Genomic DNA, 27,910 nt, shown 5'->3' with positions numbered 1-27,910 from the left:
AGACATGGAATCAACCTAAATGTCCATCAACGGATGACTGGATAAAGAAATTATGGGATATGTACTCTATGGAACACTATACAGCAGTAAAAAACGATGAAATCTGGGCATTTACAACAAAATGGAAGAATCTGGAAAATATCAGGCTGAGTGAAATAAGCCAGTCCAAAAGGGACAAATATCATATGTTCTCCCTGATCAATGGCAACTAAACGAGCTCTAAAATGATACCCATTGAAGTGAAATGGACACTATGAGAGACAATGACATGATCAGCCCTTGTCTAGACTATTGAGGAACAACTTACTATTTTATTCCTTTTAGTAGTTGTTGTTGTTGCTCTGTTTGTTCTACTTAATACCACTGGTTGAACTCTGTAATCAATACACAATCATTCTTTAGGCATTTAAAATTAACAGAAAAGTGATCTCTGTTAAATATAGGAGTGGGAATAAGAGAGGGAGGAGATATATAGGTCGGCACATGCTCACTCGGACTTACCTCCAATGGTGGAACTAGAAATGTGCCAGGGGATTTCAATTCAGTCTTATCAAGGAGGCATGTACCAATGCCAGCGCACTTGGTAAAGTTATAAGTATAAGTATACAACCGATCAAAAAGATAGGGTAAGTGTCGAAGTGATTTCACAAATAAGACCAGTGTAAACAAATAATGAAGGATAGAATGAAAAGGGAGAGAATGATCCTGCGGGGGAAGCAGGACACACAGCAGACTCATAGAATGGCAAATGCCCTAAACAGCACTCCGGCCTCAGAATCAACCCTTGGGGCATTCGGATCTGGCTAAAAGGCCCATGGGAGTCTCACAGGCATGGAAAGCCATGACACGGTGGCAAAAACAACCTAAGTGAAAGATCCTGGTGAACAAGACCCCAGCAGAAGGAACAGGCCATCAAGGAAGGAGGCGCCTTTCTCTGAAGGGAGGAAGGAACCTCCACTGTGATATGGCCTTGACTAAACAAGTTCAGAGTCGGTGAACTCAAGGGGCTTCCATAGCCTAGACAGCTCATGGCAAGAGCCTCAGGTGATTGCTGACGCCATAAATAAGAGTGCCAGTTGTTAAATCAACAACGGCAGTCACTGGGTACATGCTCCCCACGTAGGATCTCTGTCCTTAATGTGTTCTACTATGAAATTTAAAAACAACACTACTAGTCGAACAATACCCTATACCTTGTGCGGTTGTGTGAGTGTAGCCTATTGAAATCCTTGCTTAGTGTATACTAAGTTGATTTTCAGTATATGAAGGTAATTGAAAATTAAACTCGATGAAGGGTGGGATGGGAGAGGGGAGGGCTGCGGGAGGGAGGGAGGTTGGGGGGGGAAGCCATAACAATACAAAAGTTGCACTTTGTAAATTCACATTTATTAAATTAAAAAAAAAATAAAGGCCATCACCTCCTACTCCCCCTACTGGGGCCACTGATAAAGGGTTAGCATGATCAATCCTTGGAAACACACACAATGACCCTGCATATGTTTCCATGACTTGTATTTTAGATTTATCTCTGCTATATCTGAGGACAATTTCACGGCTCTCCCATGAAAATGGGAGAATGACCACTTAATTGCAATAGTGGGAGTGAGAAATTTTACTTTGTCCTGTACATCTTTGCAGCTGTAATAAAAATAAAGCCATTGGAATATCTTGAGTATAACTGGAAATTGAAATACTTTCCTCAGTAGTTTTGATCTTGAAGACCTAAACTCACCATGCTTTTGAAAATATATGTTCTTTCTTGGAATTTACCCAAAGGAAATTAAATTGGCAAACGAAAAAACTGTCTGCACATTAATGTTTATTGCAGCTCAATTCACAGTAGCTAAGACCTGGAATCAACCTAAAGACCCATCAACAGTAGACTGGATAAAGAAATTATGGGATATGTACTCTATAGAATACTATACAGCGGTAAAAAAAAAAATGAAATCCGGTCATTTGCAACAAAATGGAGGAATCTGGAAAACATCATGCTGAGTGAATTAAGCCAGTCCCAAAGGGACAAATATCATATGTTCTCCCTGATCGGTGACAACTGAGCACCTAAAAGGAAACCTGTTGAAGTGAAATGGACACTATGAGAAATGGTGACTTGATCAGCCCTTGCCCTGACTGTTGATGAACAACTTAATACTTTATCCCTTTTAGTATTTTTTTTGTTCTACTTAATACTATTGGTTGAACTCTGTAATTAATACCAATTATTCTTAAGTGTTGAAACTTAACTGAAAAGTGATCCCTGTTAAATATAAGAGTGGGAATAAGAGAGGGAGGAGATGTACAATTTGGGACATGCTCAATCGGACTTGCCCCAAATGGTAGAGTTAGAAATGTGACAGGGGATTCCGATTCAATCCCATCAAGTTGGCATGTACCAATGCCATCTCACTAGTCCAAGTGATCAATTTCTGTTCACAATTGATCATAATGATAGGACTAAGAGTCAAAGGGATCATATAAACAAGACTAGTGTCTGCTAATACTGATAGAATAAAAAAGGGAGAGAATGGTTCAACATGGGAAGCGGGATACACAGCAGACTCATAGAATGGTGAATGTCCTAAACAGCACTCTGGCCTCAGAATCAGTCCCTAAGGCATTCGGATGTGGCTGAAGAGCCCATGAGAGTATTTCAGGCATGGAAAGCCAAGACACTGTGGCAAAATAAAATGAAATGACCTAAATGAAAGATCTCTGTGAGTGAAATCCCAGTAGAAAGAACAGGTCATCAAAGAGGAGGTGCCTTTCTCTGAAGGGAGGAGAGAACTTCCACTTTGACTATGACCTTGTCTAAATATGATCAGAGTCCGTGAACTCAAAAGGCTTCCATAGCCTTGGCAGCTCATGACAAGAGGCTACGGAGATTACTGATGCCATAAACAACAGTGTCGAATTGTTAAGTCATCAACAGGAGTCACTGTGCACTTACTCCTCATGTAGGATCTCTGTCCTTAATGTGCTCTACATTGTAATTTAATGCTATAACTAGTACTCAAACAGTATTTTTCACTTTGTGTTTCTATGTGGGTGCAAACTGTTGAAATCTTTACTTAATATATACTAAACGGATCTCCTATATAAAAAGATAATTGAAAATGAATCTTGATATGAATGGAAGGGGAGAGGGAGTGGGGGAGGGGAAGGTTGCAGGTGGGAGGGAAGTTATAGGGAGGAAAACGCCATTGTAATCCATAAGCTGTACTTTGGCAATTTATATTCTTTAAATAAAAGTTAAAAAAATATGTTGTCTTGTTTCTGACCATCAATGATTCTTTCTGAAAAGCATTGACCTTTCATAGCATAGCATCATTTTTTATTTTTTGACAGGCAGAGTGGACAGTGAGAGAGAGAGAGAGAAAGGTCTTCCTTTTTGACATTGGTTCACCCTCCAATGGCCGCCGCGGCTGGTGCGCTGTGGCCGGCGCACTGCGCTGATCCGATGGCAGGAGCCAGGTGCTTCTCCTGGTCTCCCATGCAGGTGCAGGGCCCAAGGACTTGGGCCATCCTCCACTGCACTCCCGGGCCACAGCAGAGAGCTGGCCTGGAAGAGGGGCAACTGGGACAGAATCCGGCGCCCCGACCAGGACTAGAACCTGGTGTGCCGGCGCCACAAGGCAGAGGATTAGCCTATTGAACCACGGCGCCGGCATCATAGCATCATTTTTAAAGATGTGTTTATTAGAAAGGCGGGGGTGGAGGAAAGGAGGGAGGGAGAAGGAGAGAGTGAGGGAGATATCTTTCATTTGCTGGTTCGCTCCCCAAATGGTCACAAGGGCTGAGGCCAGGCCAGGCACAAGCCAGGAACTTCTTAATACCCCACATGGGTGTAGGGGCCCAATCAGTTGGGACATCCTCCGATGCCTTCCCAGGTGCATTCGCAGGGAGCTGGATCAGAAGTGGAGTAGGGGCCGGCGCTGTAACAGTGGGTAAAGCTACTGCCTGCAGTGCCAGCATCCCCTATGGGCGCCGGTTTGAGTCTTGGCTGCTACACTTCTGATCCAGCTCTCTGCTGGGAAAGTAGTGAAAGGTGGCCCAAGTTCTTGGGCCCCTCCACCTGCGTGGGAGACCCAGAGGAAGTTCCTGGCTTCAGATTGGCACGGCTCCGGCCATTGCAGCCAACTGGGGAGTGAACCAGCAGATGTAAGACTTCTCTCTCTCTGCCTCTCCTTCTCTCTTTGTGTAACTATTACTTTCAAATAAATAAATCTTAAAGTGGACCAGCCAGGACTCGAAGTGGCTCCCAGATGAGATGCCATCACTGCAGATAGAGGCTTAATCTTTTATGCCACAACGTTAGCCCCAGCATAGCATCTTGGTGAATTATTTCAAAGCTCTGTCAAACTGTTTTCCAAATCTCTAGCAATCCACCAAGGGCATTCAGGTCCTTCTTTTCAGCCTGGTCTCATGTGTGTGTGTGTGTGTGTGTGTTTACTGGGAAAAGTATATTAGTATGTGAAAACTGATCCTCTATATTAGTGTGGACAGAAGGATCTTGGAGGCTCACCAGGTATTGGCCAGTTAATTGGAAATCAAATGAGTAAAGCACTTTATCAAGTATTTGTAGTAGCACTTGTAATTAAATCAATATTTAATTAAGGAGAAAAGTGTTAGAGGGAAAAATGACTCAATTTGCCCCACTGAACTAGAAAAGCCCTGTCACAAAGGATGCTATCCAAGATACCAAGGATTATAATCTCAAATTTCAAGGCTTCAGTCATTAAAAGTATAGGGTAGAAATCCTATGACCTCCAATTAGAATAAGTCCTAGGTAGCAAGCCCTTTCTTCCTGCCTTCTGTTAGATATAGAACTTTCCCCTTCTGGGTTCTGTTGTCACTGGTTTTTGGACACTTTTCCCATAGTATGAAGTCATCATCATGATTAACATTGTTGAATATCTACTAGACACTGTTCTGAGTATTGACTAATACAACCCTGAGGTATGTTCTCTTAGTATTCTCATTTGGAGACACAATGTGCTCAAGGCTTTCCAGCTTGTAAATGGTGTAGCCAAGATTTAAACCTAGGAGAACTGGCTCTGGATTTCATTATTATAACCACTATGATATCAAATATCAACCTCAAAAGATATATATGAGAAAATGATATCAGTAAACCGTTGTTTTCAGACCAATGCCCGTTTTTGATTCTTGCCTTGTTTTTTAGTAGAGCATTGAGCATCAACACTATGCCAGATAACAGTTGGGTAACCCAGGTTGCACATTTGAAAGTGTGGACTGTTGACTTGGAACTGACATGGTAGATATCAAGTAAGTAACCTTAGCAGGTGATATTTGGATGGAAAATAAATGCTTGCGAGCTGTACCCTGGGTTCTCCACTCACCCATCAGGATTCATCTTGACATTTCTTTAGTGTGAGATATATTTCCTGTTTTTTAAAAAACCTAATATATTTCAGGAAGTTAGAACCAGTGAATTTCTTTAAGTTTTTATTTAATGAATGCATGTTTTCATAGATAAAACTTTAGGAATATAGCGGTTCTTTCCCCCATATCCACCCTCCCAGCCCAATTCCCATCCCACCTCCTTCTCCCTCTCCCATCTCCTTCTGCAGTATGGCTCATTTGTAGTTCAATTTTATATACAGAGGACCAACTCCATGTTAAGCACAGATTTCAACTGTTTGCACCCCCCCACACAAAACATATACAGTACAATTTGAGAAAAAGATTTGTAGTCGATTCTCATAGTATAACTCATTAAGGATGGAGGTCCTACATGGGGAGTAAGTGCACAGTGACTTCTGTTGTTCCTTTAACAATTAACACTCTTCTTTATGACGTCAGTGATCACCAGAACCAGAGAGTTTCTCATGGCCATCTATCAGGTGCAGCATCAGATGCTGATTTGGCAGGGTTTTTTCCTTGCCATTTCAAAGCATGAGAGGACTCCAAACTGGATTTTGGGTGGAGTGTCCTTGGAAGTTGTTCCACGTTCTAATTGTGATTTCTTTTACATTGCATCTTGGCATAATCCCTTTGAGTAAAAGGGAACTTTTCTAATGTCTGTTCTTTAATTTAGAAACAACCCAAGTGATGTTTTTCAACTTATCTCCAAAATGGAAAATACATTTGCCTAGGAAACCAGGAGTTTCTAATGAAAATGCTGACACAATGTCATTAATGAGACAGCCTGACTTTCAGTAAAGTAGTATTTTTTGTGTGTCCTGTAAAGTACCAAGCATTTGCTTGTGAGCAATGTATTTAACACATTTTGCGTTTCTTTACAGCTAAGCTGAATGCACCTGGGGACTAATGAAACTTCAGGTAACACAGGCAAAAAGTTTGAAACAAGGTGTTTTTATGTGAATCCATTTTGTGAGCATAATAGAAGTCAGAGTACAAATTATAAGCACCATTGAAAACAACGTGGTGACAAGATATTTTTGAATGGTGCAAAGCCTACTCACATGTCTCTGTGCAATAAGTGGGGCTGTAAACGAAGACCAGGTAGTAAATCAAGTGGCAAAGAGATAAACTATAATTGAAGCTAAGGGGAAAAAACTTATATTTCAACATCTAAAATAGTGGCCAGGAATCAGAAGCCAAAGGAGATGTCAATCCCAGGTAGACATAGTGGCAAGATTGACAAAAGGAAAGAAATCATTTTTTTAAAACTTACAAATAAAATCATATGTACTTATTATATACAGCATGGCATTTTGAATTATTTACACATTGTAGAATGGTTCAGTCGAGCTAACATATTACCTCACATATGTACTGTTTGTGTGTGTGGGTGGGGGGGTAAGAACATTTAAATCTATTCCTAGCAATTTTCAAAGCATAATACCTTGTTGTTAACTATAGTCACCATGTTGTCCAATATGGTCTGTGAACTCATTCTTATCTAATTGAAAAAGCATTATTATTAGAAACACCTCACTAGTCTCCCTGTCTCAAATTTTTCCTCTACCCTAATTTTCTCCATTGCTATCAAAATCCTTCCTGAAGACCATATAAAATGGTATATTTTCCCTACTCAAAAACATTCATGGATTTCTTATAGTCTAGTGAAAAGGGTTTGAATTTCGTTTCATGATCTGGGTCCAAATACCTTCTTAGGCCTTCTATAGTATTATTTCTATTTCTAGATAACCCAAACCTATGCTCAGTGGTTATAAACTGGGACTGTTGGCATTTGGAGTTCTATTGGGGGTATTTTGGAATGTCAAAATAAGTGATAGATGATATGGGTATTTAGTGATCTGGAGCAAGGGATGTCAAGTATCTTGAACTGAATGAAAAAGACCCTTGCCATTTCAGAATTGTCTGACCAAAAATGCCAGCAGAACCCATATTGAGAAACTTTAGGTTTCTATCTAAACTGGATTGTTTTTGGGTCTCCAGAATTGCTATGTGGTTTCCCAGGAATGTACCCTTTTTTCTCCCTTCTTTTTGCTAATCTTGCTTCTGTATTCAGCATCACCTGTCATATTCCATCAGTCTTCAGAATTTAGCTCTTCTATTGGACGTATCCAGTCCACTGACAAATGTATCCTCCCTCTGTCGTACCAGAGTTGCTGAGCATTATGTGGTGTTGGAGAAAAAGTACTAATATGAAAATAAAGAGACCCACGTTTTTGCTTGATATTGCCACTAACTAAATGTCGAACATGGGACACATAAATTATTTTCTCTAGGCCTTAATTTGTTTATGCACAAAATGAGGAGGTTAAAAAAAAAGAGAAGATTGAACTACAAACTCCTTAAGATTCCTTTAACTGCTTATTTTCACTGAATACTCTTATCACATGTAACTATTTTAGTCATTGTCTAGGATATCTTTGATCTCTAAGTATTGCATCATGTACATTGTGTGGCCTGAGTTGTTGACCTAACTAGTCCAGAAAGCTTCATACTACTTGATTTTTGTTAAAGGTGACACTGGCCACTGCCTGTGATAGTGGTTGTACTCATTCCAGGAAATATGTATACAAAGACTAAACAATAATAAGGACCAGTTTTCTAAGGTCACTTAATAAGATGAGGAAGAGCTGTGTTGTGTAATCATTTTGTTGGTTTAGCATTAACATTATGTAACTTCTATAGAAGAGATCACACATGTAATGAATTCAAAATAATGTAATACACTTCTTTGGACAAAGAATGATCAGTTAATACCAAGCAATGCTAACAAGAAAAAGAAGGAAAAGATTGAGAAGTGGTCAGAGTCCCAGGATGGCCTCTCTGTATGAGTGATGTTGGAGGACAGAACTATGACAAGTAAGAGTCGTACAAGATGTATAACATAGCTTTAGAATCATGTGGTCTGAAACAGGACAGGCAGTCTTAAAAATTTTGTAGGATTCAAACTGCCTCTTGCCTTGATAAAGTACTTTCTTTAGTAACTGCGATCACATCCATGCTGCCCAGATGTGCATTCACAGCTGTGCGTCTGCATGATGATGTATGCGTATAATGCAAAGTACCTAGTTTGCATAATATTTCCCATTTGCGTGGCTTTTCTTAAGTCATCGTAAAGGTTTATCACTAAATCTGAACATCATGGCTTGGCTAGTATTTGAATCTTAGAGCTGCCTAAGCTGTTAACTTGGTGAAGTCAGTCACGTTATCAGCTTGTATTCCTCTAGTTTTACCATTTTCTTTGAAATATTTGAACACATGCTCAGTTATTGCTCCTTGATTTTTAAAATTTTCTTTTAGTAAGTAGTATAAATATATTATCTGATTGTCATGACACCCAGGATATTTTCTTTTGCCTAGGGCTAACATACTTTGAGGCAAAAAGGTAAGTTAGGCTTTGATCACCTTCTCCTTTCTGGGTTTAATTAGTGACCTTTTGTATTCATGGGGCTTCTGTATTCGCCATTTCTACCTGCTCCCATAATAATCTTAGCCCTTTGCCCGTACTGTGGCCCATGTTTTAGAAAATTTAATAATAGCACAACTAGCATTTCTATAGCATGCTTCTTTCCTGTGTGTGTGTCTGTGTGGATGTATGTATTGTGCCACTACCATATATATACGCATTTATGTATGTAAGCATAGTACTTTTTAAGTGGAGATACTAGACATATAGATGTTAAATGCACTATGTAAGGAAAAATGTTAAAGTCAGGATTCAAATCTAAGCAGTGTGCCTCCAGAGTGTGTTCCTTGAATCATCAACCTACACTGGAGTAATTGGGATTGGAGGTAGGGGGTACAAAACAGATAGCCAAGATGGCAAGTCTCTGGGCTTTTCAATCCATTTCAATCATAACAACTCCACTTTTCTCTCTCTTATGTGTTGGGGTTTATGTGTGAAATGTTGTTTGAAGAAAGGATTCCTTTGCTAAAAATGTGAAAAACTATTTACAAGTATAGACTTTAGGGATGCCTGAAAGCTAGGCCTGCTGGGAGGGGAGTGTCTATGAAAACCTGATTCTTGAAAATAGAATTTTTAAAATTCATCTTTTCAGGAAGCCTGCAGATATGTGCTGAACTATTTCTTGTCATTTGCAACTTTATGGACTGGCAGACAGATATATAGCCAGAGCCTCTAGAATGGCTAAGAAGGTCCAGCATGGTATTGAAAATGGCAAAGGATGCTTTGTATAAAGAAAGAAATACGTTTCTCACGCAGATTTCAATTAGTATCATTGAGAGTGGCATACTTTAAGGGGACTTGAAGGTTAGGGAAAATTAACCCTTCAACTGGAAATGGGAATGAATGTCTTCCTTTATGTAGCTATCATCTCTAATCTTTTAACCACCATTTCACTTCAAGATGACAGCTGAGAACACACCTGAAATTCAAAATATTGACTCCTGTGTTGAGGCTGAGAAGCAAAGAAGATTTTGATAAAACCAAAAATCTTAGAAGGCTCCGTTGCAGCTGGATCCTGTTGTAACCCAGAGGAGTTACAATAATCCCAATCCTTGGATCAATTACCATTTTTTTATGCCAGAGAACACATTCCTCTTCTTTAATTCTGTGTGGATCAGTGGGTCTGATGTCTTTAGGGCTGTGCTGTTTGTATTTGACCATTTCCATCATTGTGCGAATTAGCAGTTGAGAAGTTTGCCTTCTTTTGGAGGGTAATGTGTGCCATATACCATTAGCTATGTGAAGTTTGCCAATGCGATAAAAAACTTGAAAGTACTAAATTGTGTAACGAGAGATGTGTAATAAGGTCTATAGAAAATCATTCCTTTGAAGATAGGAGTCAAATTTGTTGTGATTCTATGGACACGTTATATTCAGTCAGTGACAAGGAAATGGTAAGTGGGAGTAACTCCAAAGAGTGATAGACCTCAGGCATCCTGTTTTAGGCAGCACCTAAAATCCCTGACACAATTGATATAACACTCATTGTATCCAGCACCATCACCACCAGCATAACAACTACAATTTATTATTTACATCCTATCAGATGCCAATTATATTATCACAGATACCTTATTAGTTGCATTGTATTATATTATCCATTTTACAGATGGAGAAACTGAGGCTTAGAAAAATTAAGTGACTTTCCTAAGGTCATATAAGTAATAAGTATCAGATCCACGACTCACATCCAGAAAATCTGACTCCAGAACCAGTGCCTTAACTATATAATGCTCTGCTCATTCTCTTACAGATTGTTCATTAAGGAGATTCACTTTGATCACCATCCAAGGGAGAGTACACTTCTGAAATTTCCAGAAAATGCTTTCAAAGATCTTCCTGCACTACACATTCTTAGGAAAGTGTTTTTATAGATGATCATATTCATTTTGAGCTTCTTTTTAAAACCTAGGGAGAAAATATGTCTAATGTTCCTATGTTCCCTGCTTCTGTCTGCCCTGTCTTTAAATTTATTATGGAAAATCCTACATCCTTAAGAAATTCTAAGCTGTGGGATTTCCTAAATTTAACTTTTAAGCCCATTTGTAATCAGTGTAGCTTTACTCCCACAAACATTCTATTTTACCAGCCATATCTCCATTCCAGCAGCATGTCAGTGATAGGAATTTTGGGCAGAAGCCCAGTAGGGGATGGACCCAGTTTTACTCATCAGTTTGCAGTCGGCAAAATAAATTGTATGTGATAATTGATTTACTCTTCATCAGCCTTTGAGGCTGATAACTCAATTAGCTTGTCAAATACTCTCACTGTATATCTCTTTCAAAAAATCCTCAAAGGTGATTTTGTATTTTGTATTTGATAAGGTGTGAGAGGTATTTTTTGATTGTTTGTATTTCATTGAAAGCTCTTACTTCTTTTGACTATTCTCAGCAGCAGTGTTACCTTAATAGATGGATTTCTTTTAGTCTGCATGTTTCAAGAAAGAATAATGATATTTTGAAGTGGGCACAGAAGAGAATAAGAATTTAAAAATCTTGGGTGAGAATTTTTATTGCCAGTCTGCAGCTGAGAGAGAGTATACACTCAGCTGACTGGAAGGGCTGCTTGTGCTCAGTAGCACAAATTGCTGGGTTGGGGGAAGGGTTAAGAGGTGATGAAAGTCTGGTCCAGGCCTAAGTTATGATTGGGTGTAATGACCAAGAAAAAATTTTGAGCACATGCCTCTGCATACATATTATATATACAGTAAATGACACAAAATATTATGACATAACTATTTTCTTTCTGTACCTCATGGATATCTCTTTAAGATTTATTTATTTGGGAGGTAGAATTACAGGCAGAAGGAGAGAAAAAGAGAAAGGTCTTCCATCTGCTGGTTCACTTCCTAGTGGCCACTACTGAGCTGATCCAAAGCCCAGGAGCCAGGAGCTTCCTCTGGGTTTCCCACGTGGGTGCAGGGGCCCAAGGACTTGGGCCATCTTCTACTGCTTTCCCAGGCCATAGCAGAGAGCTGGATCAGAGACTTAGCCTACTAGGCCATAGCACCAGCCCCCTGTAGATCACTATAGCAGCAGGGTACATGTGCCCTACTTTAAAGAACATTGATCTGGGAGTACACTCTGACTATGAACAAGTCCCTTGGGTGATCTTGATCTCAGTTTTCCCTTTGCAGTATGAGTGAAATGCACTCTAATACAGTATCAAGCTTTTTAAAATTTTTATCATTTTACTATTTTTCCCAGAGAATACCCACAGCCTTTAATCATTCTTTCAGGAATGATTTTTAGTTACTGTTTTCGTGCTATGTTGAGCCAGATTATTACTGAGGAATGAGGAAAATACTGTACCAATTAGAAGCCCTCCAATAGCATTTACACATTCATCTTTATAAGTCTGATCATTTTAATATGGAGAAAATACAATTTCCTAAATTAAGGTAGTATCACATGAAGGGAACCTATATGCTTTCTGTGTTTTTACTCAATCTTTTCCCTTTTTTTGTTAAATAACCTAGATATCATATTCATTTACATAGTTATCTTAAAATTTGATATTTTGTCAGACACAAAGCCTTTATATGAAAGATATTACTGAAATTCAGTTAGAAAAGCTATCATTTATTTGGCTAAGTGGTTATTGGATAAAAATCAGTACTTCCTTGTTGAAGATAATCTGGACTTTCAGACACACAACCTTTATACGAAAGATAGCACCAAAAATCATTAAGGAAAGCTATCAGTTATTTGGTTAAGTGGTTATTGGATAAAAATCAGTACTATCTTGTTGAAGATAATCTGGAATTTAGCAGGCATGTTTGTAAGATCCATCTTTGCAACAATTCCCACATGTTTAAATCACAGAGATATATAGTTCTTTGCCTACTAAATATGAGCTCCCAGGTACCTATTAAATTTTACCTTTTGAAATCATATGAAAACCATATCTTTTTTAAAAGAATGTATTATTGTTTATTTGAGGCTGGCGCCGTGGCTCAATAGGCTAATCCTCCACCTTGCGGCGCCGGCATACCAGGTTCTAGTCCCGGTCAGGGCACCGGATTCTGTCCCGGTTGCCCCTCTTCCAGGCCAGCTCTCTGCTGTGGCCAGGGAGTGCAGTGGAGGATGGCCCAAGTCCTTGGACCCTGCACCCCATGGGAGACCAGGAGAAGCACCTGGCTCCTGCCATCGGATCAGCGCGGTGTGCTGGCCGCAGCACGCAGGCCGCGGCAGCCATTGGAGGGTGAACCAACGGCAAAGGAAGACCTTTCTCTCTGTCTCTCTCTCTCACTGTCCACTCTGCCTGTCAAAAAAAAAATCTACCACTATTTATTTGAAAGGCAGAGTTACAGAGAGGCAGAGAGAGAGAGGTCTTCTATTCACTGGTTCACTCCCTAGATGGCCACAACGGCCGAAGCTATGCCGATCCAAAGCCAGGAGCCAAGAGCTTCCCCCAGGTCTCCCCTGTGGGTGCAGGGGCCCAAGTACTTGGGCCACCTTCTAGTTCTTTCCCAGGCCATAGCAGAGAGCTGGATCGGAAGTGGAGTAGTCAGGACCCAAACCAGAGCTCATATGGGATGCTGGCATTGCAGGCGGCAGCTTTATCTGCTACACTGCAGTGCTGGCCCCAAATGATATCTTTTTAACTGTATAGAAATGGTAAATCCTGTATACACTGTAATATTCAAGGCAGTTCTCTTCCATTTGTGTTACCAGACAAATTAATAGATTATTTGCTTGGAAGTGTTTTTGCGTGGGTAAGAAAATCCTTACCCTTCACACGTCCATTATGAAGACATTGTAAAAACACTTCAGACTTCCACAAGAAACCCAATTTTCCAATATTTGGATAATGAAAAATATATTGGTTTATGGAATCAAGAAAACAACAGTTTGTGCAACTCACTACTCCCGTATCCATATAATTTTGTTACTGTGTGGTTCCATCCAGCTACTTAAATTTGCAACTGTATATTCCCTTGATTGAATTATTAGCTTTTTAAAATTTGCGACTATTACTTGGGCATTGATTATTTGTCACTGAGAATCTATTGATTTTTTTCTTTTGAAATTATACATTTATTTCTTCTTTGTAAATCACCCTTCCTGAATTTCACTCCATGTGGTTGTGATGGGTACATGACATAGGCCTAACCCAGTAAGAGCTGTGCATTCCACTAGACTCCAGTGACTGATTCAGGAACCAGCATACAACCAACTAGTGATACAATGAGATTTTAGTGAATACTTCTCTGAAGAAGACTTGTGTTGTTCTCAATGGACTTAGGAATATATAAATGTGAATTCTGGGGGTGTTATACCCATCTGACAACCATGATAAACACATCTGAAATGGATGAGATCAGGGGTTAAAGTTAAAGAATGTGGGATGAGATCCTAAATGCATTGCTTGAGCCATCAACACAGACGTATTTGCCTGAATTTTTCTATTTATTGGTCCAGTAACTTTTTTCAGTAAAGTCAGTTAAGTGTTCTATTTAAAATTCTATCTAAAAGAATCCCATTGACCGTGCATGCCCAATCTCAGGGCAAAGCTGGGGCTTTATACAATGCCAAGTCTTTTGACATGGAAGGAGGGAGAGAGGAAAGAGGAAGAGGATACAGGAGGAGGGAGGGAGAGAGAAGGGGGAACGCTATTAGTAGGATGGGTTGAAATTGAGACATAATTTTCTCTCTAAATCATCATTTATTTCACATTTATTTAGTAATGTATTAAGCCAGACACTGCTGGGCACTGGACATTCACAGAGGGATGTCAGTTATGGAGTTTGCAGCATAGTGGGGATGATTCCAACACCAAAAACACTTGCCAAGGTAATGAGAGCATGTCCAAGAGCCATCTAACACATGAAACCTGAACTCTGCTCTATAGTGGGAATAGTAGGCAGCCAAGTGGCAAAATGCCATTGCAGGCAAAGGAAATAACATGAGACGTTTTTCAGTGGTTCCTGAGCTGCTGGCAACGATAAATAGTGAAAGAAAGTTTTGTGCATGACTGACTGTTAGTTCTTGGGTTGCTGGGACAGTAATTAAAGGGTTGGTACTCCTATTTATAAATAATGCAGTGCTCAAATATGGACCAAAATGATAGAGTATGGATTAAGCTTCTATCCGGAATCTCACCCCCATGATCTGAATGTGTATCTGTGCATCTAGCAAGATGCCAGGGCAGTAGCACAAGAATATACTATAGATGTTATCTCTGCCCTCAAGGAGGGTAAAATCTGAAACAAGCCACTTTGATAGGAGGCAGAGAGTGAGACTGAAACAGCAAAATGTGCAAATTTCATTGATATGTGACAGAATACCAAGTTCACTTGCAAGTCATGGGTGTGTTGTGCAGAACGGAAAGCAAATAAGTGTGTATTTTGGACAGAAAATTGGAGAAACACCTGTTAATTATTCAGGTATGTGGTATAAAATAGTAGTTAGCTTTCTCTGATAAAATATGATTCCTCAATTCTCTCTTTTATTATACTTTATTATTTTTTTTTCCTGCTGTGCTGGAAATCTCATACACTTCCACCATCTAACTGCCAGTATTCCTTTTCCATCTCTGAATTTCTAGTTAAATGACTTTTAATGTGCACTATGTGTTAGCAGTGTTCTAGGTGCCCTGGAGGAAGAAGAGCTCTGCCTGGGCATTCATTCTAAATTAAGCATAAAGGTTATTGCTCAGTCGCAAAGATTTGCAAATTATATTTTCAAACTCTTTCCCTCTTCAAGCTATTTTCCAACAGCTGAGTATTAATACTACCCAGATCCTCATTTACTTTAGTGCAAGCTGTCTACAATCAGGGTTGATGACAATTTAGAATAGGAAAACAGCTCATAGCTGTAGATGATCAAACGATCAGTGGCTCTTAAAACACATAGGGGAGTTGATTTTTGGAATTCCGAAATGTTTAAATCAATGGCAATATAAAAATAGTAGTGCAGGAATATAGCCTGTTATGACTCACAGACTGTAGGTATGCCTGTATTTTTAAAAATCCCATTAAAATCCAAATGTAATGAAACAAATGGGTGAATAGTTGTATTTCTGGAGAATTTAGTTGAGGAAGGTTTGTTAAAGCATGTCTGCCACTTATGTTGGCTTTAATAGATTATGAACTCTCTGGTGAGTTAGATAGCAAAAAAAGCAAAGGTCAAGTATTTATACTAATGTCAATTGAAAAAGGAATGTGAACCATCCCTGCAATTATAATGTGTGAATGGGGAAAAAGCTTCAATTTACAATTAGCAAAGCATCTGCGTGCTCAAAAGTACTTGTGTTTTAAAGGCCATAGAAGGGAATCCTGATAGGTATACTAGCAAAAGATACAATGTGCTTAATCAGCCCACACAATTAGTTCAGCTATATCTTCAAAAATTTACCATAAGCAAAAGGAGAGATAGATAACAAGATCTTTGAAAATAATTCACTCGATTACAATAATGGGTATGTTCAGGAGTGTTGGGATGTAGAGAAAGAAGATGTGCCATTGTTTGGCTGTTATGTGGACATAGGAGCATTTGATATTCCCACTAGAATCCACTGATGCTTCTTTGCCTTGGCAGCTCACTCATTTATTCATTCATTCTTACATGTGTCTCTTTCTTCATTCAAAAGATGCACATTTTCTGAACAGCTGTGGTGTTTAGGCATTTAACAACTGGAGAAGAAAGCAGAAGATTGGAAGCAGAGTCAAAAGAGGCCTTACTTACCATAGTAAATGATAGTGAATCTGCACTATTTAGAGAGCAGTAACAGCACCAGCCACTCTCTGCAAGTGTTGAAGACTTCCAATTGCATTTTCTGAAAGACACATTAGGGAAATAATGCCTCTGAATGCTAACCTGAGAAATGGGACAGTAGAGTTATTTTCTTGGCTTTGAAACCAATTTAAATGTTTGACCTTGTTCTACCCTTAAGCTTTCTGTGCCTCAGTGTCCACATTTGAAACAAAAAGGATAATTCTGGAATGCTGCTTGCCCTAGCCTCACATGGATGGACTCAGTATAAATTCGATTAAGGAAGTGATTAGTGAAGCACATTAAAGCTCCTCAGAGGTGGGCACTGAGTGAGCAAGATGAATAACAATATGAATGTCAGCCACAGAGCTGTAATTGGGGTTCCTTTTAAATGGTTTACTTTGTGACAGGGAAAGAGATTGTTTTTTTAAATAAACTATATTTTAAAACTGTTGTATTTTAAAAAGTTAATTTATTTGAAAGACAGTGACAGAGATGGGAAGCAAGAGAGCTCTTCAAACCATTGGTTCATTCCCCAAATGCCCACAACAGCCAGGGCTGGGCCAGACTGAAGCCAGGAGCCAGGAACTCCATCTGACTCTCCTCCATAGGTGGCAGGGACACAAGTACTTGGACCTTCATCTGTTGCTTCCCAGGAGCATCAGCAGGAAGCTGGATTGGAAGCAGAGTAGCTGGGACTGTAACTAGTGTTCCAATATAGCATACAGATATCCTAAGCTATGACTTACCACTCTGCGCCACAATTTCTGTCTCCACAGTAATTTTAGATTTATAGAACAAATTAGATAGTACACAGAGTTCACATTTACACAAACCCATTTTCTCCATGTATTGTATCAATGTGGCATATTTGTAGACTATATTGATAAACCAATATTTATATACTATCATTAATTACATTGTTTCTTGTTTAGATTTCCTTCAGTTTTACCCAATGCTCTTTTTTTCTATTCCAGTATTATATCCAGCATAGCACAATTCCTTTTGTAATCATATCAACTTGGAGTCCTCTTGCTGTGCAAACTTCTCAGACTTGTGTTATATTTTATGACAGTGACATTTATAAAAATGTAATAAAATACACATAATAAAGGAACTGGCATAGTGAGTAAAGCTACTTCCTGTGTAAAGCAAAGTATACCCATATGCCAGTATCTCATATGGGTGGCAGCTCGAGTTCTGGCTGCTCCACTTCCAATCCAGCTCCCTGCTTATGGCTTGGGAAAGCAGCAGAAGATGGCCCAAGTCTTTAGCCCCTGTACCCACATGGGAGACCCTTATGAAGCTCCTGGCTTTGGCTTGGCTGAGCCCTGGCCATTACAGCCATTTGGAGGGTGAACCATTGGAGGGAAGATCTCTGTCTCTCCCTCTCTCTCTGTAACTCTGCTTTTAAAAATAAATGAATTTTTTAAATGCACATAACATAAAATTTACCATCCTAACTGTTTTAAGCATTCATTTTAGTGACAGTAAGTCCATTCACATTGTTGTGAAACCATTACAACCACACATTTCTAGAGCTCTTCTTCATGCAGAACCCGGTGGATACTAATTCCCCATCCCCCTTTCTCTAATCCCCCTGATAACTACCAATATATTTTCTTTCTCTTTGAATTTGACTAGTATAGATACATAATATAAATAGAATCATATAACATTTGTCCTTGTATGATGGACTTACTTCACTTAACACAGTACCCTCAAGGTTCATACGTGTTGTAGCATCTTTCTACAATTCCTTCCTTTTAAAGTACTTTTTTTGTTAATTTGAAAGGCTGAGTGACAGAGAGGGAGAGATCTTTCATCTGTTGGTTCACTCCCCAAATGTCCACAATAGCCAGGCCTCAGCCAAGCTGAAGTCAGGAGCCAAGAACTCCATTCGGGGCTTCCACATGGGTGACAGAGGCACCCAGACACACTGGAAGTAAGCTGGATCAGAAGTGGAGGTGGTAGTTAATTCTGGACATTCTGATAAGTCATGTTGGTGTTGCAGTTGGCAGTTGAACCCACAGAGCCACATCACCAGCCCCTCCATCCTTTTTAAAGTTGAAGGATCTCCTATTGCATATTTAGATTCCACATTTTACTTATTCATGGGTGAATGGACACCTGGGTTTTGTGTACAATGATGCTGTGAATATGGATATACAAATATGTCTTGGAGTCCTTGCTTTCAATTTTTGTGGTCTATACCCAGAAGTGGAATTGTAAGATCATGTGGTAATTTTATTTTTTGAGAAATCTCCATAATATTTTTCATAGCAGCTATGTCATTTAACATTTTCACCAGAGTTCTGATTTTTCTATATACTTTCCAACACATATTTTCTATTTTTTATGGTAGCCATACTAATGTTATCCTAATGGGTGATTTTATGGAATTGTTGGCCATTGTATATTTTCTTCAGAGATATGTTTGTTCAAATTGTCCATTTTATAATCAGGTATTTTTTGTTTGAATTATTTATATATTGAGAGTATTAACCTTTTATCAGATATATGATTTGCCAATATTTTCTCTCATTCTATAGGTTGCTGAGAATGTTAATTTTGAAGAGACTTGCAAATGATTTTTCACATTTGCATACAACTAATCATATATTTTAATTTATAAAGATGTATTTATTTATTTGAAAGGCAAAGCTACAGAGAAGGAGAGAGAGGGAGAGGGAGAGAATGAATGAGAATATGAGAATCTTCCATCTGGCGGTTCACTCCCCAAATGACTGCGACAGCCAGGGCTGTGCCAGTCTGAAGCCAGGAGCCTGGAGCTTCTTCTGGGTTTCCCACTTGGGTAGCAGGGACTCAAGCACTTAAGCCATCTTCTGATGTCTTCCCAGGCATATTAGCAGGGAGCTGGATTGGAAGTAGAGCAGATGGGACATGACAAACTGGTACCCATATGGGATGCTGTTGTAGGCAGCGGCTTAACTGGCTATGCCACAACATTGGTCCCTTAAAGCAGATTTTTAAACACATCACTTTCCTTTTGGTGTTTCCTATCCCTTAACCTCACATTCAAATTAGAGTGACCCAGAGATATCTCATTCTGAAAAGAATTTAAATATGATAAGAAAAGATTAAGTGAATGAATGAAATCATATGGGGAGATATCAAAGAACTACCCCCAACATGTTTCTTGGATTCAGTTTCGTTCATTTGTGAAACAACTTTTTTACTAGCTAGTTAAACTTGGTTTTTATTTACTGAGGAATGGTCTGTTACTGCCTTTAAAAAAATGGTTCCCCTCTCCATGAACAAAAGAGAACACATGTCTTCAGAGCCAATTTTAAGTGCCAAAATGCCTTCTCAAGAGAGGAATTTGTCCCTGTGAAGCAGGCAGGCAGCTCAGAGGACAAATAGATGCCAATTAGTATCCCTAGATGGGATCATTACAATAGTACTCACCTCCCATCCCACCCTTCCTGTTCTCTTCCTTTATGCCTTCTCCCAAACCTCTTCCTTCTCTAATTTCCATTTCTAAAATAAAATGAGATTAATTTGTTTTTTAAAAGATTTGTTTGAAAGGCAGAGTTAGAGAGGTAGAGACAGAGAGAGAGAGAGATCTTCCATTAGCTGGGTCACTCCTCAAACAGCCACAATCACCAGAGCTGGGCTGGTCCCAAGCCAGGAGCCAAGAGCTTCTTGATCTCCAACGTGGGTTCAGGGGCCCAAGGACTTGGACCATCCTATGCTGCTTTCCCAGTGCCATTTGTAGGGAGCTGGATTGCAAGTGGAGCATCCAAAACTCAAACCGGTGCCCATATGGAATGCCGGTGCTGCAAGGTGCTAGCTTTACTCACTCTACCACAGCATTGGCCCCAAAGACTCCATTTATTTACTTGAAAGAGGGAGCACGAGTGAAGGACAGATACATTCCATCTGCTAGTTCACTCCCCAAATGGCTACAATGGCCACAGTGGCCAGTGCTGGGGCCAGGCTGAAGGCAGGATCCTGGAACTCCATCTGGGTCTCCCACCTGAGTGACAAGGGCCCAAGCACTTGAGTCATCTGCTGCTGCTGCTTTCCCAGATGCATCAGTTTGGAGCTGGATTGGTAGCCGAGCAGGGCACCATGACACTGGCCCCATTAGGTACAGTTTTTATAACTCCCATATAAAATGTTTTTTAATTAAAATGTTTTGTAAAGATTTATTTATTTGAAAGAAAAGTAACAGAAGTGGAGGGAGAGAGGAGTGGAGAGAGAGCGAGTATTCATGCAAGCGAGAGGGAAAAAATGTTAGTTCTGTATTCCAATTTCTGGTTCATTCCCTAAATTGCTGCAACAGCCAGATCTGGTCCAGGCCAAAGCTAGGATCCAGAAACTCTATCTTGGTCTCCCACATGGGTGGCAGGAGCCCAGGCTCCTAGGCCATCTTTCACTGCTTTCTGACACACTACCAGAGGATTATGGAGGCAGAGCTGCCTGTGGTTATAACGGCACTCAGATATGGGATGCTGGTATTGTAATTGGCGGCTTCACCAACTGTGCTACAGTGCTGGCCTCACCTCCATTTTCAAATGAAGGAACTAGATACAGGTGATTACATGGTTTGCCCAAGATTAAAAAGAAAAAATTAGGGATCATGCCAGGCCTCTCTGACTCCATATCTCCTGCTACTTACCCAGCTCACTGGATTACTTGCTTTTTTCTTTCTTTCCTTCCCACTTTAATAGTAAATGGAAGGTTAAAAAAAATGGGATGTGGATGCAGAAAAATGTGGTCTGCAACATGGCACAAATAAAATAGAGGTGAGGAAATGTGGATGGAAAAACATAGAGATTAGAGTTGGTGAGAGGGAGACAAGTTAGATTGCAGTTCAAATGTGCATGGTAGAAAATATTTTGTATGTGCTGTTTTAGTAACTTCCATATCAATTCTGCTATGAAGAAAAACTAAAGTGATTTTTAATTTCAAAGTGAGAAAAATAGATGTTCTCCTTCAAAGAGTATATATTAAGTACATATAAGATGTATTTCACAGACCAGTAGGGAAAAAATGTTAGGAATTTTAAAAACCCACCAAAATATGAACATCAAACAAATCTCAAGAAAAACAATATTTGTACTTTGCAGGATTGCTTACCTTGCGTTATTTCTGGGGATATCTAAACCATTTATCTGTTTATCCAGCTGTTTGGGCAATTACCAGTGACAGCCATCTGTAGTTCTGAAAAGTCACTACCACTTTGAGAAATCAAGGGATAATGTTGGTACCTATGTAATCACAGGGCATAGCTTAAGCTAGTGTTTGTCACTCAATTTCATCTCTCTGTCACAGAAACATGGCCTCATCTGTAGAGAGAGATTCCCATCAGAATGCATAAGAAGAGGTTGCCTGTTTCCATCTGGATGTTCTTGTTGCATTATATAAGCTTTGTGGGTTGCCGTGTACCCACAGCTCTTAATGAGAAGTGGTTTGTGTCTTGATCATGGAGTTTCTCTTAATACGATTTCATGTCATAGACTTGATGTTCTTTCTCTGTCTCTACTTCTGTGGAGCATCCGCTGGCATTAAAAAAATAATAATAATGCTATAATCCCAATCCTAGCTGAACAACATGTTCCTATATTTCTCCATCAGCTATTAATTTTGCATTCTGAAAGGGCTTGACCTTTGGAGAAGCAGACTTCTCTTGGGTTGCTCTTAAATTACATTTCTACCCTCTAGGTATTTTGGAAACTACTTACCTGTGCTAATGATTTGCCATCTAAACAGGTCAGTTCTTTACTCATGTATTCTCATCTGCATCTTCTATTGAAGGCTATTTCGTACAGACAGAATCATGCGTGCTTTTGGAGATTGTTTTCCTAGCAGATTTCTATAAAACAAGACTTCCACATCATTTTCAGTGTGTCAAAATGAAATGGCGTCCCTTGAGAAGTTTCCCAAAAAATGGCATAGTAGAAAAATTTAAAAGCATTTTCATTTTTGTTACACATTTTTGTTAGCCAGAATGACTTTTTAGTAATTAAAATATTTTTATTTATTTGAAAGGCAGTGGGACAGATAAAGAGTAAGGCATGGGGTGGATAGGGAGGGAGACATCTTCCATCAACTCGTTCACTCCCCAAATGCCCACAACAGCCACGGTTATACCAGGCCAAAGCCAGGAACCCCGAATTTCATCTGGGTCTCCTGCATTGGTGGCAGGAACTCAAGCACTTGACCCATCATGTGCTGCCTTCCCAAGTGCCTTAGCAGGAAGCTGGATCAGAAGGGAAGTCACCAGGACAAAACCAGGCACTCTGATATGGGATCCAGGCATCTCAAGTGGCAGCTTAACCAGCTGTGCCAAATGCCTACCCCTAGTTTGTTAATTTAATATAAATGATTTTTTCATTTTTCCCACTTCATTGAGTCACTCTCTATATAGCTATACGTAACAATCATTAAGCACTTAATGTGATACAGACATTGTATTAAATCTTTTGCATGGACTATCTTTACAAAACTCCATGTACATTATGAGCTCCACTTCCCAGAAGCGGAAACCGATGTGCAGAGTGTGTTAAGAGAGTCCATCAAGGGCCTGCTGCTAGTAACATGGCAGCTAAAATTCAAAAAAATCTGTCTGGATTTAAAGCAGATCTTTTTATATCGTTCACTGCTATTAGCTGTTGTTAAAGCTAAGGTACTAGAACATAGAGACCCTGAAATGTGGTTTAAATAAAATATGTTTCTTTCTCTTTGATTTCAGAGTACATGGGGCATCTCTGTTCCATGGGATCACTTGGGAACCCAGATTCCATCTATTTTCTTACTCTACCTGACCTAAAAATGACCTTCATTCACACAGGCACAACTGCCTCATGGTTGGGTTGTATCTGCATTCCAGCCCATGGGAAGGAGGGAAAAGGGAAAGTGAAGTTGTTCAGGTCAAGAATTTTCATTTCTAACGATTTGAAACAGAGGATGCATATATCACTTCTGCTTATATCCCATTGGCTAGACATAGATCCACGTAGCTGAAAGGAAAACTGGAAAACGTGTTGTCTAAATAGGTGAATAAGCATCTAGCCAGAATGCTATGGTCTTAATGTTTAGGTTTTCCCTTGTAAATTCATAAGTTGGAACCTAATAGCCAATGTGATATGATTAATTGGTGGAGTTCTTTGGGAAGTGATAAAATCCCAAGTGCTTCACTTTCATGAATGAAATTATATCCTGCCAAAGAGATTCCTGGGAGTGCCCTTGCCCCATGTGTCTTGTTAGGATGTAGCAAAAAGGCATCTTTGAAGCAGAGAGAAAATACTAACCAGACACCAAATCTGTCATTGCCTTGATCTTGGACTTCCCAGTCTCCAAAAATGTAAGCAATAAAGTTTCTTTTGCATTTAAATTACCATGTCTGGGGCATTTTGTTACAGCAGACCAAATGGATTAAGATGCAGAACTTAGGAGGTGTTCTTATACTAAACGGAAGAATGAGAGAAAAACATTTTTTAAAAGATTCACTTTTATTTGAAAGGCAGAGTAAGAGAAAGAGGGAGAGAGAGAAAGAAATCTTCCATCTGCTGGTTCATGTCCCCAGTATCTGTAATGGCTGGAGCTGAGCCAGGCTGAACTCTATCCAGGTCTGCCATGCAGGCAAGGGACAAGTACCTAGACCATCTTCCATTGCTTTTCCAGGTGCATTAACAGGGAAGTAGGTCAGAGGTGAAGCAGCTGAGATTTGAACTGGTGCTCCAAAAGAGTGAAAAATTTTCAAATGACAACTAGCAGTCTGCAGATCACCATAATGCCTGGTGTTACTCATCAGGATGTTAAGTCAAGCAGAGGGCATTAATGGGAGAGTATCTTCTATGGAAGGGAGAACAGCCTGGAGTCAGATATTGTGGTTATCACAGATGTCACGGTTTAGGAATAGGGAGCTTTGTGTAGCAACTGTGTTAACTTTAATATTTATGCTTATATTTATTTAGTTTTATAGGCCTTCTTGAGAAGTTGGGTTTAGGAGGCATTGATTACTTTAGTATTTGTGTACTAGTCACAATTTCGCTCTGTTGGAGTCATTTTTCAATTGTTCCTCTCTTGTAATATTGACAACCAAACTATCAAGTTAACCTCTTTCCTTGGAGTTTTATTCTTATAAATATGCATTAGCTCAACATTTTCTTTGCTGAACAACTTACTGAGCTGGAAAGAACTTGGTCCCTGGAATACTGGTAATATTTTAGAGACGATCATTCTCAGATTTCCTTATGTCTAAGTCTCAATGTGCATAAGTACACGGACTGGCTGTTGCTTAAGTAAAGGGTCAGGAATAGCTTCCATGGTTTATAGCAACCATGGGGGCCATGGATTTATGGAAGAATGTTTTTGCCTCACAGGAGTGTATATGGTAAATATGCTTCTAGGAATAACCCTAGCTTTTGTGGACTTTTCCAGAAAATTTCATTCTTCGACCTGGACCTGTGAATGAAACATTCCTCCACAGCTTGATATAGTGGCAAATACTTCTAGAAAAATTTTAATAGCCACCAAAGAAACTGTATCGTGTAGGAAAACAAACAGAAAATGAGCATAGAATCAATAGAAAATGTTACTCTGTATGAATCTTCATTTGAGTGGAGTCGTGAGTGAATAGGTATATTAATTATTTAATCTGATATAAGGAGAAATGTGGAGGTGGTAAAGACTTGATATGTCTTCTCTAGAGCTTTTGGAAGGTCTGGGAGTTAACTTCTTCAAAGTTAAACATGTTTTTCCTTTTCAGGAAACATTGTTGAAAGTGACCAATCTTTTAGAGAGTCAGTCAGTCTTCATTCTGCGGTTCATCCCCCTAAATGTCCAAAATAACTGGGACTGGGCAAGGATGAAGCCAAGAGCTAAGAACCCAATCCTGATCTCCTATGTAGATGGCAAAGACCCATGTACTTGAGACATTACTTGCTGTCTCCTAGGGTGTGCATTAGCAGGAAGCTAGAGTTAACAGCAAAGCAAAGACTTAAATCTAGGCACTCTGATATGTGATGTGGACATCCCAAGGAGTATCTTATCCGCTAGGCCAAACACTTGCCACATGAAAGTGACCAGTCTTTGGGCCGAGAAACTAGGAGGTATCTGTAAGCCAGAGCCAACTGACTTTAATTAGCTCAGTGGAACAATATAGTGTTCTGCTTAAATACTTTCCTATCACAAGACCAATTTCAGAATTTATTTTTATTTATCGCAATGCAGCTTAAATGTCAGGGCTGCCTTTTTAATTGGCAATGATCCCTATTGAATTTTTAACTCATGCTGAAAAGGTTCCTGCTGGTGGCTGTTTTTATGAGGTGTTTGGTGTTTTATTTTGGTTTAAATCTGTTTTTATTGCTCAAATATTGTCAGAAGATGCATTATCTCTACTGGAATTCCTAATGCTCAGTTTTCAGGTTATCTCCAGTATGACAGCTCTGTATCTTCAATGTCAGATACACTGCTCCCAAGTCATACTAGATTTACACATTCTATTATACTTCTATTGAACAACTCTTAATCTGCTCAGAAGAAAACATGCTACAACCAGCAAATTTTATCCCCTTGCATTTAATGGAAACTTTTCTTGGCAAGGATGGACAATTGTATTAGAAACATTCCAACCAGATTTGACGTTTTAAAAGACTTTGAACACTTAACCCTGTAAAAGCCAAACTGTGGTTGATTAGTTGGTCTTTTAATATTATCTTAGGACTTAAGTTCTTACCCTCGCCTATTTACTGACTTGCTCCTTTGCCTGTCAGTAATTGTTCAGATTTTTGCCTAATGTAATCCCTGTGTTAGTCACTGGAAGGTGGATTTTATTTACAGGGTAGTTTTCTTTGGAAATTGGGTGGCAAGGTAGACATGTACTTCCTGGGATAACTTTACTGCATAATCTTAAATTGATTATATTTCAAAGGATGTGTTTTCATTTGTGGTACTTTGGGATTCATGCCATGTGAGTTACGTTAAAATGAGATTATACAAAATTTATTGAATTATCTATGGAGAAATATATTTGAAATTAAGAGGAAAGAGACAGTGTTTTCTGCTACTGCTTGCATTCTGAGATAGGTAATATACCTGCTATTCAGTCCAGTCTATTTTCCTCAATGCTCCTTCTCTCTGAAGGCAGTATGAATGAAAAGTATCAGGTAGAGACATAGGCTATTTCTAGTCTCCTGATTTGTATGATAGGAATAATAATACCTGCCTTGTAGAGTTGTGCCTATAATGAAATGAATGTGAAGTTTGTAAAACATATTAAATATTTAGCTTCTGAATAGAAAGTAGACTCTAGGATTTTCCATGTATCATTCATATTCTCTGTCTTTTTCTTTTCCCATCCCCACTCCTCTATTCTTCCCTCCTTTTTTAATCTCCCCCAAACCCGATCCTTTGAAGACTATTTATTTGCTTTAAGTGCATCTGCTGGGGCATTAACTCTATTTATTTATCCAGTACTTTTTACTGTCTTTTGACATCTTTATCATTCCAGTAGATATCTCTAACCACCTGAAATTGTGCTCAGAAATGCCTTTTTCTTGAAGAAGCCTAGAAGGGCTAAGCAGTAATCCAAGCAGAAGCACAAGAAGAAGTTTTGAGAAAGAGGATGAGGTCAAAAATTTTGATTGAATATTTATGTTGAAAATGCTAATTATTTATGTATATCTTTGCATTTATTCAGTACTTTTTGCAAAAATTAAAGGTCATAAGTTTGAATCCACCAATGATATAATTTTTATTACAGTATTAATGTATGGTAGGTGATGTCCATAAATGAAACACAGCTTTAAAATTAGATGATGGGCTCATTTATTCAGTCCTATCCGTGTGTCTTATTTCTAAGTGTTTGTTAAGATATTTCATTTATTAAGCATTTTTATGCCCAACATTATGCTGGAGCTAAAAGAGGTACACTGGGCTTCAATTGTCATCTCTCTTTATTGAAGTGTTAACAACTTTAGACTTGAAAAATCAGATGATATTTATCATGTAGGGGTGAGTGTTATGGCACAGTGCGTTAGGCAACCATTTGGGATGTCAACACCTCATAATGGAATGCTGATTTGAGTCCCAGCCCCTCTTCTTCCAGTCTAGTTTCATTTTAATGTACCTGGGAAGCAGCCAGTAATGACTCAGGTACTTGGGTTCCTTTCCTTCATGGGAAAGACCAGGATGGAGTTACAGGATTCTGGTACAGGCTGACCCTGCATTTCTCTCTCTCACTCTCACTTTCACTCTCACTCTCACTCTGTGTGTGTGTGTGACTCTGCCTTTCAAATAAACAAATAAAAAGTTATTGTCCGGTGCCATGGCTCAATAGGCTAATCTTCTG

The 27,910-nt window shown here is 39.2% G+C and overlaps 1 protein-coding gene across 3 annotated transcripts in view; it reads left to right on the top strand.

Moving 5' to 3' along the window:
- The window catches only part of IL1RAPL2 (interleukin 1 receptor accessory protein like 2), a 1,320,043-nt gene that overhangs the window by 214,030 nt on the left and 1,078,103 nt on the right, over window positions 1–27,910 (top strand). The gene's annotated exons all lie outside the window — the stretch shown is intronic.

The sequence above is a fragment of the Oryctolagus cuniculus genome, chromosome X (assembly GCF_051225735.1).
Source record: "Oryctolagus cuniculus isolate XC-2025 breed Fujian yellow rabbit chromosome X, ASM5122573v1, whole genome shotgun sequence".
NCBI classification, from domain to species: domain Eukaryota; kingdom Metazoa; phylum Chordata; class Mammalia; order Lagomorpha; family Leporidae; genus Oryctolagus; species Oryctolagus cuniculus.
The sequence above is the reverse complement of the archived record's forward strand: the minus strand, read 5'-3'. Positions and strand labels throughout refer to the sequence as shown.